Genomic DNA, 13,969 nt, shown 5'->3' with positions numbered 1-13,969 from the left:
ATAGCCTAGCCCAGACTGCAAGCTCCAGGTTCAATGAGAGACCCTGTGAAGGGAATAAGGTGAAAGTGATAGAGCAAGAGATAGTATCATCCTCTGACTTCCACGTGTGCTCATGGGTACATGTACAGGCACACACACAGACACACAGACACGTGATGAATTCATGAATAAATAAATAAGCAAGTAAGTAAATTTACAGAAGGATCATGATCTGTGTTATGCCTCCAAGTCGCCTCAGCCACTGGAGGAGGTTCTATTATAGCATTTTGGGCCACAGAATTCTTTGTTGTGGAGAGTTCCCTATGCAATGTAAAAACTTTGAAACATTCCTGGGCCCAACCCCCTGGAGGCCAGTAGCACCCATGGCGCGCAGTTGCACAAGCCCAAAGTACACTGAGCCTTTGCCAAGTGTTCCCCGGGCAGGGCGTGGGGAAGAAACTTAGCCCTGGATGAGAAGGCAAGCAAGTTACATGACATCTGGAGTTGATGACCACTTCACTCAGCATCTGTCTGGTCTTGGAGACATCAGCTGGGACAGGCATGGAGCTCTCCTGAATTGCCAGGCAGGATACAGCATGCTATCTATCCTGAGAAGGAATCAGCTGAGTCCAACTCCTTGCTTCGGGATAAGACCTAGCCGAGTTCTCAAAGCTGTAGCATTTGAGAGACTAATAAAGGTATCTTATTTCATTACACAGGGATGTGTGAGGTGTTGAATGGAGACATCTTCACGCTGTTTTGCTGTTTGTGTTTCACTGTTTCCAGTAGCAATTGAAAAGGAATCACTGAGGAGGCAGAACATTGTTTATTTAAGAAGCAAGTTGAGGGGATATTGTGTGTTGCTTTAAAGGAAAAAAAAAAAAAAGACTCTCAATAGCATGACTGCTCCCGAGCAGGAACTGCCAGATATTTGGGTGTGGACTCGTGGTATGCTGAGAAAACAAGACCGAGCTTTATCATTCTTGCTAATCTTTCTTCAGAGAAACTATTTCGAAGATGTAAGGCTTGAAGAAAACATCTGGTTTATGGGAAAATCTTAAGGACGTGCCTTCTCTTCCCACCACTCCCGAGGCGGGACATGAGCAGATTTCACGGGCCTTAGAAACAAAATCAATAACAACAGGCTGATGCAATTATTCCGGGGAGAGGTCAGAACGCATCAGCTATTACTTTATTAAGCAAGAACACGGGGCAAGGAAGGATCTAGAAGGATAAGAGAAAGGGAGAGAGGGCGATGCAGAAAGAGGGCAAGGCACTTCAAAAATATGCTGAGCGGGAGGAATGGCCGGAAAAATGAATGTTTGCCCTCTCTGGCTGGTTATTTGCTTAGCGATAGCTCAGAGATAGATGCCTTGGCTGCACTTCTGTCGGCTCCTCTGCTGTATTTAGTTTTCCGAAGAGGAACCATAAGACATAAAGATGCGTCATGTCCTCTCGCTGGCGAGTCTCTTCACGGTCTCTTCCGTGTGCCATGACCCCTCCTCTGTAAGGGCCAGAAGCACAGAACGTACGTGGTGTCAACCTGGCCCTGCTTCTGTAGCGAATGCTTGGCATATTTTCATTATTTTGCAAAAATGTTCAGGGAAATGTTTTGGAATAAAGTGGTTTGGCTTCTATCGGCCTTGCTCAAAGAAAGTCAAGCCTCGCACTCTGCAGTCTCCACAGCGGACCGCAAAGTGGCTCCGTGGAGTGGGCGGTGGAACTTCCCGTTCCTCCCCAGACACATTTCCTCGCCATTTCCCACTATGCCAAGAGCCACCCTGGGCCATCCTTTTCTCTGAGTTTCCTGGTTGGCTTCCTGGTTTTCTAAGATCAGACCACAGTAGATAAGGAGGCCACTGACACCAGAGGGGTCGGGGGTGGGGGCCTGAGGCAGAAGACCAGGAGCAGCTAGGGAGGGCTCTTTTAGTTCTGTTCTGCCCAGGAACAGCGTAGCCCAAGAGTCCCAGTTCCCAGCAGGCAACTCTAGCCATGACTAAAGTTCTACCGACAATCCATTCCTCCTCCTGCCGTTCCAGCCCTAAAGTTAACTGGCTAAAATTCCAGTACCTGCGTGTGTGTGTGTGTGTGTGTGTGTGTGTGTGTGTGTGTGTGTGTGTGTGTCTGTCAAGGAGAATGTAAAACATTTCACTGCAAAACAACAGAGAGAAATGCTATCTAAGTAGAATTTTTGAGAAAGAAAACAATGCTAACCTAGAATTCTATATGCTGCAAAATTTCCTCTAGACTAGAATAGCATTTGTGCCTGACCCAACTTTTTTATCCTATTCTTAATTGGTCTCGCAAGTTCAAAATAGTAATGTAGCCAATGATGTAGGAAATCATGTACCTTGGGGTCAACTGAATATTTTATACAGGAGAATGTCTTTACATAGAGAAGTTTTTAGAGTGAGTGGATTGGGCATAGTGGCAACAGCTTGTGATCCTACCATTTGGGTAGTAGAGGCAGAAGGACCAGGGTTCAAGTCTGTCCTCTCTCAACTTTGAGGCCAGCCTGGGGTACCGGAGACCTTATCTCAAAAATGAAAAGCAAAGCCAGAAAAAAAAAAAAAGAACCAACTGTGCTGCCACTATACAAAATAAAACAAGGGTTGCTGTGACCATCAGGAAGAAGAGCCTTCTGGGTTCCCTTCCCTGTTCCTAAGGGAGGGAAGATGAGCTTGGTGCAAAGGTCACCTCCACTGTTTCCCATTCCTGTCTCGGGAAGCCTTTCTTCTTGTTCCCACACGTCTTACCTTGAGAACTTTTGTTTCATGTTTTTACCCTTGTATTGTTACAGACAGGACAAATCTCTTCCGCTTGGAAGAAAGCGGACATCACTGCTGTTGTAAAAGGGGCCATTTTATTTCTTTTAAATTTGAGTTTCATATATATATATATATATGTATATATATATATATGTATATATATGTATACATATAAGTATATATGCGTGTGTGTATCTTTTGAAATTGCTAAACTCATATACTAGTTGCAGTGATTTTTTTTCCTGTTCTAGTTGTTTGTGCCTCTGCACTCCGCAAAAGCCATTATATGGTCTGTGAATAAAAGCAGTTTTATGTCTTCCTTTTATTTACTTTCTTGCTTTATCTGTCATCTTGGATACAATGATGGACGGAAATGGCCAGGGTGGCCGGCCTTTCTTTGTTCTTTATCACAGGAGAAACCCTCTTCCCTTTTACCTTCGCTGTGACCCCATCTCTAGTCCTTGCCTTAGACTTTTCCTTTTTAGCTTAGGTTTCCCTTTTCATCCACCTTTTCATTATCATACAGGCCAGGTCTCATGGAGCCCAGCTTGTTTCTCCCTCTTTTAAAGCTGGCAATGACCTTGAACTCCTGATTCTCCTGACTCCATCTCCCAGATCCTGGGATGACAGGCACGCACCACTGTACCTGCCTAGGTTGAATGCTCCTTCACATGTACTTTTTTGTTGAGATTTTGAGTCAGAGACAAATGTTGTTAAATGTTTTTTATTCACAAATAATGTTTTACATGCTTATTTTTATTTTCTATTAATTTAGTGATTTTGATACATTATAACAGTTGACATTTTAATAACAACTTTAATAAAACATAATTCCCATACTATAAAATTAATTGTATGCACATTCTTGGCTGCTTAGTGAGTTTGAGGTTACCCTGGGTTACGTCAGATTCTGTCAAAAGCAAACCAACAACAATGATAACAAATATTTGGGATAATATGTTTTTGTTACTGTATTTTTTGATTTTTTTTGGCATGTTCATGCCATTGCTAATAGACCTCTCAACTTTCTGATTTTTCTTCTATTTCCAGTGTATGTATGTTCCTGAAACTCTGTATGTACATCATGTGCATGCAGTGTCAACAAAGACCAGGGTGGGCATCGATTCCCTGGAGCTAGAGTTAAAATTTGTTGTGAGCCACCATGTGGGTGCTGGGACCTGAACCCAGGGCCTCTTGCAGGAGCACTGAGAGCTCTTAACCATGGACCCATCTCCCCAGCCCCAACTTGTCCACTCTTATTATTACTATATAAGCGGATGGGAAGCTGGAGAGATGGCTCAATGGGCCAGAGTGCTTGTTTTTCTTGTAGGAGACCTGAGTTCAGTTTCCAGCACCCACATGCTGACCCACAACCTTCTGGACCTCCAGTGCCAAGGGATCTGCTAACCTTCTTCTGCCCTCTGCTGGTACCAGGCATGCACGCAGTGCACATAAAGCCATGCAGGAAAACAGTCAAACATGTAAAGGAAAAAATAAACAGATCTTTACAAATGTAATACTCGAAAGTAACACAAAGCGCCCTATAAGAAAATTAAGTGTAGGTGTCTGTGTATGCTCCACATTTCTGTGGGCACCTGCCCGTGTCAGAAGGCCATGTTGGGTCTCCTGGAGCTGGAGTTACAGGTGGTTGTGAGACAGTATATGGCTGCTGAGAACCATACCTGGGTCCTCTGGGAGAGCTGCAGGTGCCCATAAGTGCTGATCCAGCCCCAAACCATGTTTCCAAATGAAAGTCAGTGCTCCCACGTATCCTACAGACAATAAGAGTCAAGGTTAAGCGTTGAATTAGGATTTGAGATAGTGCATGCTCTACAACCCTCTCCCCCCCCCCCCGCCCCCGTTACAAAAGAGGTCATGAATATGACATCTCCAAATAGCTCAGCTCCAAATAGTCTGCTGAGTACTGGGGGTGATGTGCAGTTTTATATGTTTTCACAAGAAGTTCTTAGTGGGAAACTAGGATCATTTCTCAGCGTGGCATAGTATGAGGTTTAAGGTGATTCATGAGGAACAGGGTTTAGGGTCTAGGGTAGCACACAGGTAGGACAGTGGCTGATTGTGAGAATGTTATAAATCCTTATACCTGGGGCCTAAAGAGAGGGCTCAATGGCTCATACTGCTCTGGCAGAGAATCTAAGTTCAGTTCCTAGCACCCACATCAAGAGTCCCACAACCACCCACAGCTCCGGCTCCAGGGGATCTGATGTCCTATTCGGGCCTATATTCACACCCATAAACCCATAGTGAGATACACACATATACATATAAATAGACATTTTTTAAATGGACTGAAGAGATGACTCAATGGCTAAGAGTTTTGGCCACTCTTGCAGAGGGCCATGTTCCATTCTCAGCACTCATATGGCAACTCATAGCCATCTGTGACTCCAGTTCCAGGGAAGGCAATAACCTCTTCTGTCCTCCTTGGGCACCTGTCACACAAGGTGCACATACATTCAGGCAAAACATTCACACACAGAAAACAGAGAAAATAAAAACAAACAAATAATTTAAAAATAATCTTTACTGATGACTAAGAGAAACTGTCAAGCAGTGAGCACTGGAATGTATGTTTCTTTAAGAAGACAGCATCGTTGCTAGGGTGCAGCCAATATTCTGACTTCCTGTCCATTGAAGGCAGTTACAATTATAAAGGAGCCAATCCCAGCACTCAGGAGGCCGAGGCAAGTGGATTGCTGTGAGTTCGAGGCCAGCCTGGTCTACAAAGCCAGTCCAAGATAGTCAAGGCTACCCAGAGAAACTGTCTTGGGGGGTGGAGTGGGGGGTGGGTGGGGGGACAATTATAAAGGAGCTTCAGCCTTCTGAGGATGTTTGTCATCTGAGTTGTCTTGGGGACAGAGATGAAGCAACAGAGGTGAAGACACAGGCATGGGATGGCCTCCTGTCTATAGGAAGGACAAGTAGACATCAAGTCCCAGAGAAGAGTCAGAGCATCAACACCGACAATGGAGAACATTGCTGGAGTTATGATTAGAAGACTGGATGATATCGGTTGCCAAGCTACGGCTTTGAAATGTTTGTTTGACTTCATCTGCCCCTGAACATCCCAGGCCTATTTCCCAATGTCACAGTGAATAGTGACCTTGCTCCATGGAAATATCCAAATTATTTCCCCCACATCAGTTGCAGCACTCTATGTCTGGGAGCCAGTAGGGTATATAGTAAAAATGTGGCTGTTGCCATTGTATAATAATAGATGCTTGGAAGCTGAGCTTAATCTTTAATTCACTCTGAAGAGTGAACCTGCTCCTGTCTGGGTTATCCTCCAAAGACTCACCGGACCTCTAGAGACCCAGCCTCCTCCTCAAACTTCCTTTAGCTTCTCAGGCTTTGTCCTCAGCCCGTATTTAGCTTGGCTGGGCAGTCTTCTCAGTGGGTGTGACAACAATTTACAATGCCATGTAGAGGCTGAAAAGGTGGCTCAGTGGGTAAACTGTTAGCCACACACGCATGAAGACCGTGTCCAGATCTCCAGCACCCACATAAGATGTCATGCATAGCAGCACATAGTCACTGAAGCACCAGAGACAGGAAGCCACTCCCCCACCCCCTGGGGGGTGGAGCCTTGCTGCTCAGCCAGCCCAGCTGAAACACTGGCCCAGTGAGAGACCCTATCTTACAAAGCTAAAGTAGAGGGATTGAGGGATTGAGGAAGTCACTTGACATGGACAGGCATACGCATACACACTGCCGTACAGGAACTGAGTGGAGTTCAGAGGTGAGCGTGTTTGTCTTACAGGTACAAGACTTTGTGTTTGATGCCCAGTACCACCAAAGGGGAGAAAAAAAAAAAACCTCCACAAAACCAAAGAATTCTTCCTTGGCATGCCTTGGCTTTATGCACAGCAATGATATCAATCACCTACGCTTACAGTAATGGAATTGCACACTTAAGTAATGGAGGGTTTGGGAAATGTAAAGTAGACACTTCAGGGTCAAACAGGCCCTTTTCTAGGGCTGAACACTCTGCTAAGTTTTGAACAACAGGCACCCATAAATCAAGTAGTACAGTCCTGAGGAAGGGGGGCGCGGGTGGTGGGGCTTCTAATGCAATCATAGGAGAATTGGTGTCCCTAGTCTCAGGGATTGTTGGTGGGATTAAAGGATTGTTCTGGAGGCCAGCGCATGCAATGAGACTCCTGGCTGGCTGCCTGGGACCTCAGCAAGCCCCACGTGCTTACACGGGCCTAGGCTCTGAGACCCACACACCCAGTGGCCGGCATTAATGTTGGCCTTCATACACCTCCCCTGCCCCCCCCCCCCAACATGGCCCTTATCAGGGGCTGTGCTGAGTGGAGAGGGAGAGTAATGCCAGGAATCCAGTCTCCACTTGAGGCCAAACTGTGCCTGTGTCTTGTTACAGGCCATGCCTGCCAGGGATGTACCTGCTTGAGAGAGCTCTGGTCACCCTCACAGACCAGATCATTCTAATGCGTTCTGAAGCCAGGAGTCCCCCTACTCAGTCCCAGGCCACAGCTTCAAATACCCTGCGCCAGGACCCTCTGGGGTAGAGATCTGCACCCTTCCAGGCAAGGGCCCCAGATCTCCTCACTTCTCACCTCCTTCCCACCTCCCAACTTTCTTTCTGGCTCCAGTAAAACCTGCAACCCCACGGAAGGCCTGCCTCAACTCAGGCTTCCAACCAGCTCCTGGCCATGTCCCCTTCTAAATGACCTGGTTCAGTGCAGGACCTTTCACCGTGTGCGTGACACCAAGTTCTGAGGTGAGAAGTCAGCATAGAAGAGGGAACCAAGGAAACCAGGTGTGCGTTGCCTGCCACTGCACAGGGGAAACGTGAGGCCTCTTCCCATACGTGCAGACATCCAGATGTTATAATTATGATGTTAACTTTAAGAACAAGACAAAGATTCCTATATAACACTGCCTGTCCACGCGATCCTAGGATTTCCTCTGCAGCCAGCTAAGAAAAACATGATTTCCTCAGATGCTAAGGGAGTGGGCCAAGGAGGAAGCCCAGGCCAATGTAGACCTCCCAGGAGCCCTGGGAAATTGGGGGATATTTTCAATAGCTATTTTTAACAGCAGACTATTTTTGTCTTGTAGTATACAACGGGAATCTATATTTTTATAACTTTGCTTAGCCGCTCTCACTTTAGTTTCCTGAGATGATCTTTCCCCTACTTCTGCTAGCGGGAGTGTTGGGAGACCAAGTGCCTCGCTCACACTCTAGCCCTGCTAGAGGCAGAGTGTCTACAGGCACCTTGTAAACACGTGCACTCAAGCTGGAAGGAGGAAATTGAGATGTACGCAGTGGAATATTATTCACCACGAGCAAGAATGGAAACCTGCTATTCGCAGCCGAATGATGGGACCCAAAGGACACGAGGGTCAGAAAGGCAGGAAGCGTTTGTTGTCTCTTGTACATGGAAACTAAAAGAAAGAAAAGGACCTGAAAGTAAGACAGCGGCTACCAGGGAAGGGCATGGAAGGGCTGGGGAATGAGAGCAGAGGGGCCACAGAGGCGCCATGTCCCCATGTGCTAGTCACACCTATATGTGCTAATTGGCTGTTTCCTTGAACTCAGAACTGAAGCTTTGCCTGGCATATTTGCAGCTTTTGTGTGAACCTGACACAAGCTAGAGTCATCTGAGAAGAAAGATTCTCAATTAAGTAAATGTTCCCACCAGACAGGCCTGTGAGAAACATATGGTGCATTTTCTTGACTGAAGGTTGATGTGGAGGCCAGGCGTGGTGTGGAGCGCACGCCTGTAATCCCAACACTCAGGGAGGCAGAGGCAGGCGAATCTCTGTGAGTTTGAGGCCAGCCTGGTCTACAAAGTAAGTCCAGAACAGCCTAGGCTACACAGAGACACCCTGACTCAGAAAAAACAAACAAACAAACAAACAAAAAACAAACAGCAACAACAACAACAACAAAAAAAACCCCAAGCAAACAAACAAAAAACAAAACAGAAGAAAAAAGAAAATTGCTATGGGAGTGCCCAGCCCCTGTGGGCAGTGCCAGCCCTGGACTGGTGGCCTGAGTTGCATAAAAGGTAAGCAAAGCAAGCCACAGGGAGCACGCTAGTAAGTAGCACCTTCCATGACCTCAGCTCCAGCTTCTGCCTCGAATTCCTACCTTGAGTTCCTGCTCTGACTTCCCTGAATGATGGACTAGAAGCTCTGTTATGAAATCAGTCCATTCATGCCCAAGTCACTTTTGGTCATGGTGTTTTATCACAGCAGAAGACAAGTCGCTATGACAATGCAATCCTGTGACAATGAGGATGGAGCGGGTATGTGGTGCACTGGAACTGCAGCAGATCACACTGGGCTAGTAAGTCAGAGAAGTGAGTCCTGGGCTAGCTAGCCAGAGGTATATGGTGAGACCAGCACCATAAGCAACACACACACTCATGCACACACACAGAGACACACAGACACCACAACACATACACACACAGACACAGACACACATACACCACACCATCTACACACACACACACACACACACACCCCACACCATCTACACACACACACACACACATAGACACAGACACACACATACATATACACACACCATACCATCTACACACACACCACACATCTATACACACACACATACTCACACACACATACACACACACACACATAGACACACACACACAGACACCACACCACATATACATACATATACAGACACATACTCACACACACACATAGACACACAGACACACAGACACCTCAACACACACACACACACATACACAGACACACACACAGACATACACACACATATACATACACACCACACCATCTACACACACACATACACAGATACACAGACACACACACCATACCATTTACACACACCCCATACATCTACACACACACACACACTCACACACACACATAGATACACGAACACACACACCACAACACATACACACAAATATATACACAGACACACACACACACATACCACACCATTTACATACACATACATACCACACCATCTACACACACACACACCCCACCATACCATCTACACACACACACCACTTTGAGAAGTACCAGAAGGGCATGTGGCTTCCATGAGGTAGGCCTCCTGATGAGTGATGGAGCCCCTGCCTCTGTAACTGCTCCACAGAAGACATGGTCTGGAGCTGGTGGAGTAGAATGCTTGATTACAAAACATAGCACCGGCATGTGTGTGGCGGGGAGATGTGTCTGCTTCCCAGCTGCTCTGAACAGTCAGGCTTGCCTTGGGAAGTGGCTCCCAGAATGCTCAGTGTTGTTCCACTGGGAGCCATGGTCCCCTGAGACGGCTATTCCGGGAGAGAATGCAGAACAGGGGGCGTTGAAGTGTTGCTTGATGCTGTGTGACCACGGAGCCCGGCATGGTGCCCTGTTCCTGTATGTTCCTTGGCATGTCACTTTGTCCCTAGTAAGCAGGACCTCCCAACATGTGACCTGTGAGTGAATGAACAAACAGCTATTCCCCAGACAAAAGGAAATGCCTAAAAATACACTCTCTTCCTACACAGAGTTCTTAGCACAGAGGGCCACAGGCACCGCCTCCTTGTTCTAACTATTAGTAGCAGGCTGTCTAACCTTTCACAGGGTGCACGGGGGGGGGGGGGGGGGTTGGTTCAGCTCACCCTCCATAATAACCACTTCCAGATTGGGTACCGGCTGATTCACACAGAACAGAGGTGTATGTATGTTTGGCCAGATGTTTGGCGGGGGTGGTCTGGGTATGGCCTCGGTTTATATTTTCTTTTCCCATGAAGGTTTTAAAATTTTAAAGTATGTGCTTTGAGTTAGATATTTAATAGGCTAATAATATTAATTCTCACCTCTGACCTCGGGGATACCAATCCGAGATTATTCCCAACCAGATAACAAATGTTTATTGTACTGTTGTTGAGATGAAAGCCGTAGCAGGTCTTCTGTCTTTTTTGTGTGTTCCACGAGTAGATCACATGCTGGGGTGAGCATGCCAACGTCACCATCCCCACAGTCTTGGAAGCTGTAAGCGAGGCTAAGCTGTAGGCCTCAGCTAGTTTTCAAGGCAGGTCTCCTGCACTTTTAGAGAACACTGCAATCTGTTTCTTGGTTGAGATATGGGCTTCTTCAGACCGCAGGTAGGCAAACATTCTGGGAAGGGCTAGAGTAGACGTTCCATGCTAGGCAAAAGCTGGTCTCTTCTGTGATGCTTCAGCCCTGAGAGCTGGGCCCTCCACAGACCACATGTGAGCAGGAGAGTGGCTGCGCTCCAACACAGCTGCATGTGTGGGCATCTCTTTTCTTGAGCTACATACAATTTGTACAGACTATTATAAAATAAAATACTTTAAAGCATTCTTTTCTTTAGATGTTTATTTTTCTCACTCTTTTACTCTTCCACTCTTTATTTTTGAAATTTTCATATATAGGTAAAATGTGCTGTGATTATATTTACTCCTCTTCTTAGCTAGGCACTTTTGCCACCATGTCTTCATATGTATGCAGAGCTTGAGTGTGTGCATACACAGCCTGTGCATATACCCTGTGTGTATACATGTAAGTACTTACATGTGCAGGCAGCTGTACCCTGTGATATACACGTAAGTGCTTACATATGTGGGCGGCTATAGCCTATGTGTATACTAAGTACTTACATGTGCAGGTAGCTATAGCCTGCACATATACACGTAAACACGGAGACACTATGGCTATTTGTCCTTTTTTAAAAACAAAATAAGGCCTATGAATTGTCCAGCCAAAGGTTTGCTTTCAGTTTGTTGGTTGGTTGGTTGGTTCGAGACACAATTCCCCTATGTATTGCATGACGGCCTTGCACTCACCCTAGCTCATGATGACCTCAAGATTCCTGCAATCCTCCTGCTTCAGCCCCACAGGGTATTGGTATTCCAGGTGTGTACCATGATGCTGAGAGTTAGGTTTCTTCCCAACTGTTTAAAACCGCAAAATTATTCTTAGCTCATGGGTCAAAGAAACAAACAAAAAATAAGCCAACAATGAGTTAAAATAAATCGGGTGCAGACCAGATGCGTGTGAGCAACAGTGGGCTGGCCTCCACCCCAGACTTCTCCAATAATGTTAGCAGTTAGTCCCAAGCATGTGCTTGCTTCACCATGGTGGCACACACACACACACACACACACACACACACACACACACACACATACACACACATACTACTTGAATAAATGTAAATGTATTCAACAATGACTAATAGGTGATAAGTCATCTAACTCCATGTGTACAGATAAATATATACACACTCCTTTACAAATATACATAAATGAACATACATCTAGATGTAGAAAGTGAACATATAGTCTTTGAAACATTTAATTCAGAATTCTAGACATTTCCAGTTGTTGCTTTCCCTTCTTTAGAAGGGTTATTTATCGGGGTACCTATTTTCTGGCTTTATAACTGTATTTTCCTGACTTGATCTTATTAAATCTCAAGAGCTCCACCTTCCATCAGCCAGTCATCTGGTTGGTCAGCAGCTCAGGCCCAGTTCCTTGAACACTAGTGGCTTTCACCTAGAGTCCGGTGGCATCTGGTGGTTTGGCTGCAGACACAGAAGCATCAGCAGGAATGTGGGATATGGTACCTATTAGAGAGATGTGGCTTTTCATGGTTCCGGGACGTAGTTAAGCAAATTCTGCATTCTGTTGTTGTTCCAACTGGCAGAGAAGCTGGAGTGAGCAGGAAAATTAATCAAGGAACAAGAACAGACGTGAGCACTCCAGGAGTGTGGCTTGGCGGTGACAAGGACAAAACCAGAACTCCCATGGACCTTTGCCTGATGCTTCAGACTGCAAACACACAGCAGATTGCAGGAAAGCTGACACACTCGATCACTTTTCTAGCTAGGCACCTGCTCCGGCTAGGAGCTGGGGAACTTGAAGGAAGAGACCTGGTAAAGGACAAGGAACTGTACTCCTGCCTTCTGCGCCCTTTGGCATGAGGGAGGCAGACGGCAGCAGTTGCCGTGTGACCCACAGATGCAGTTCAGCTGGTAATGTGCTTGCAAACTCCTGGGTTCCATGCCCAGCAAGGCACAATCTAGGTGTGGTGTTATGTGCCAGTGGCCAGTTGAGAGCTGGAGGCAGGAAGTCCTACCTTCTCCTTTTTCATGAGTTGGAGGCCTGTCTGAGCCATGTAAGATTCTATACTTAAAAAAACAAAAATGTGGCCACTATTAACGTATTAATGCATTCTAAGCCCTACCTTGCTAATTCTTCCTGGCCCATGCCACTCTGAAATTATGCAGAGATGTGTATACTGGTCATTAGGTGTCTCCAAGGAGCTAAATCTGCACAGCTCCAGGGGGCTATGCAAACTCCTTTTCCCTAGAGGGGAACACTTGGGTAGGTCCCTTCACCTCTCCTTTCAGCAGGACCTCACTCCTGCCTGGGGGTGCTTCTCTCTGCTGTTGGGTCCACACAAGGCTTCTCTCACTGGAGCCCCAGGACCAGCAGGCTTGTTTTCCTGTCTTCCTCTAAGCAGGGTGGCAGGCGCCTGTGTCAGCTGCACAGCAGCCTTCCTGTGTTGACAGCACCACCGTTCGCTCTTGCTTTCTCCCTAGGGAAGACATTGCCTTGTCTGTTCTGGGCAGTGGATTTGAGAAAAACACACTTTTGTATCTTATAGGAATGTTTTATTGTCCTTCTGAAGACTCAAAAGAAAAGCCACCTTATGGCCTGGTACACCGACTTCAAAAGCAACAACAGTAACAAAAACCAATTGAAATTCCCCTTCAAAAGCAACAGAAAGGGCTGCTTTGGGGGTGATTTGGGCCATGCATTTCTGAATTACTTTACTATATCCACAAAAAGTAAGTGTGTGTGTGTGTGTGTGTGTGTGTGTGTGTGTGTGTGTGATATAAATAATAACCAGGCAAAAGGAAATTATATTTCTATATCTCTCCATTTTATGGCATAAGTGTCTCATTCAGAAGGCTTTCCTTTAAAAATAAAGATTTATTTTAAATTATGTGTCTGTGTGTGGATTTTGCACATGCGTGCAGGAGCCAGTAGAGGCCAGAAGAAGTCCTTGCATCTGGAGTTAGGGGTAACTGTGAATCTCCTGATGTTGGTGGTAGGAACTGGACTCTGGTCCTCAGCAAGAGCTAAAGGATCATTACCACCACCCCTGCCCCACCCTCCCCACCCCCACCCCCAGCTGAGACATCTCTC

This window comes from Acomys minous (assembly GCF_964271855.1).
Source record: "Acomys minous genome assembly, chromosome: 13".
NCBI classification, from domain to species: Eukaryota; Metazoa; Chordata; class Mammalia; order Rodentia; family Muridae; genus Acomys; species Acomys minous.
The sequence above is the reverse complement of the archived record's forward strand: the minus strand, read 5'-3'. Positions refer to the sequence as shown.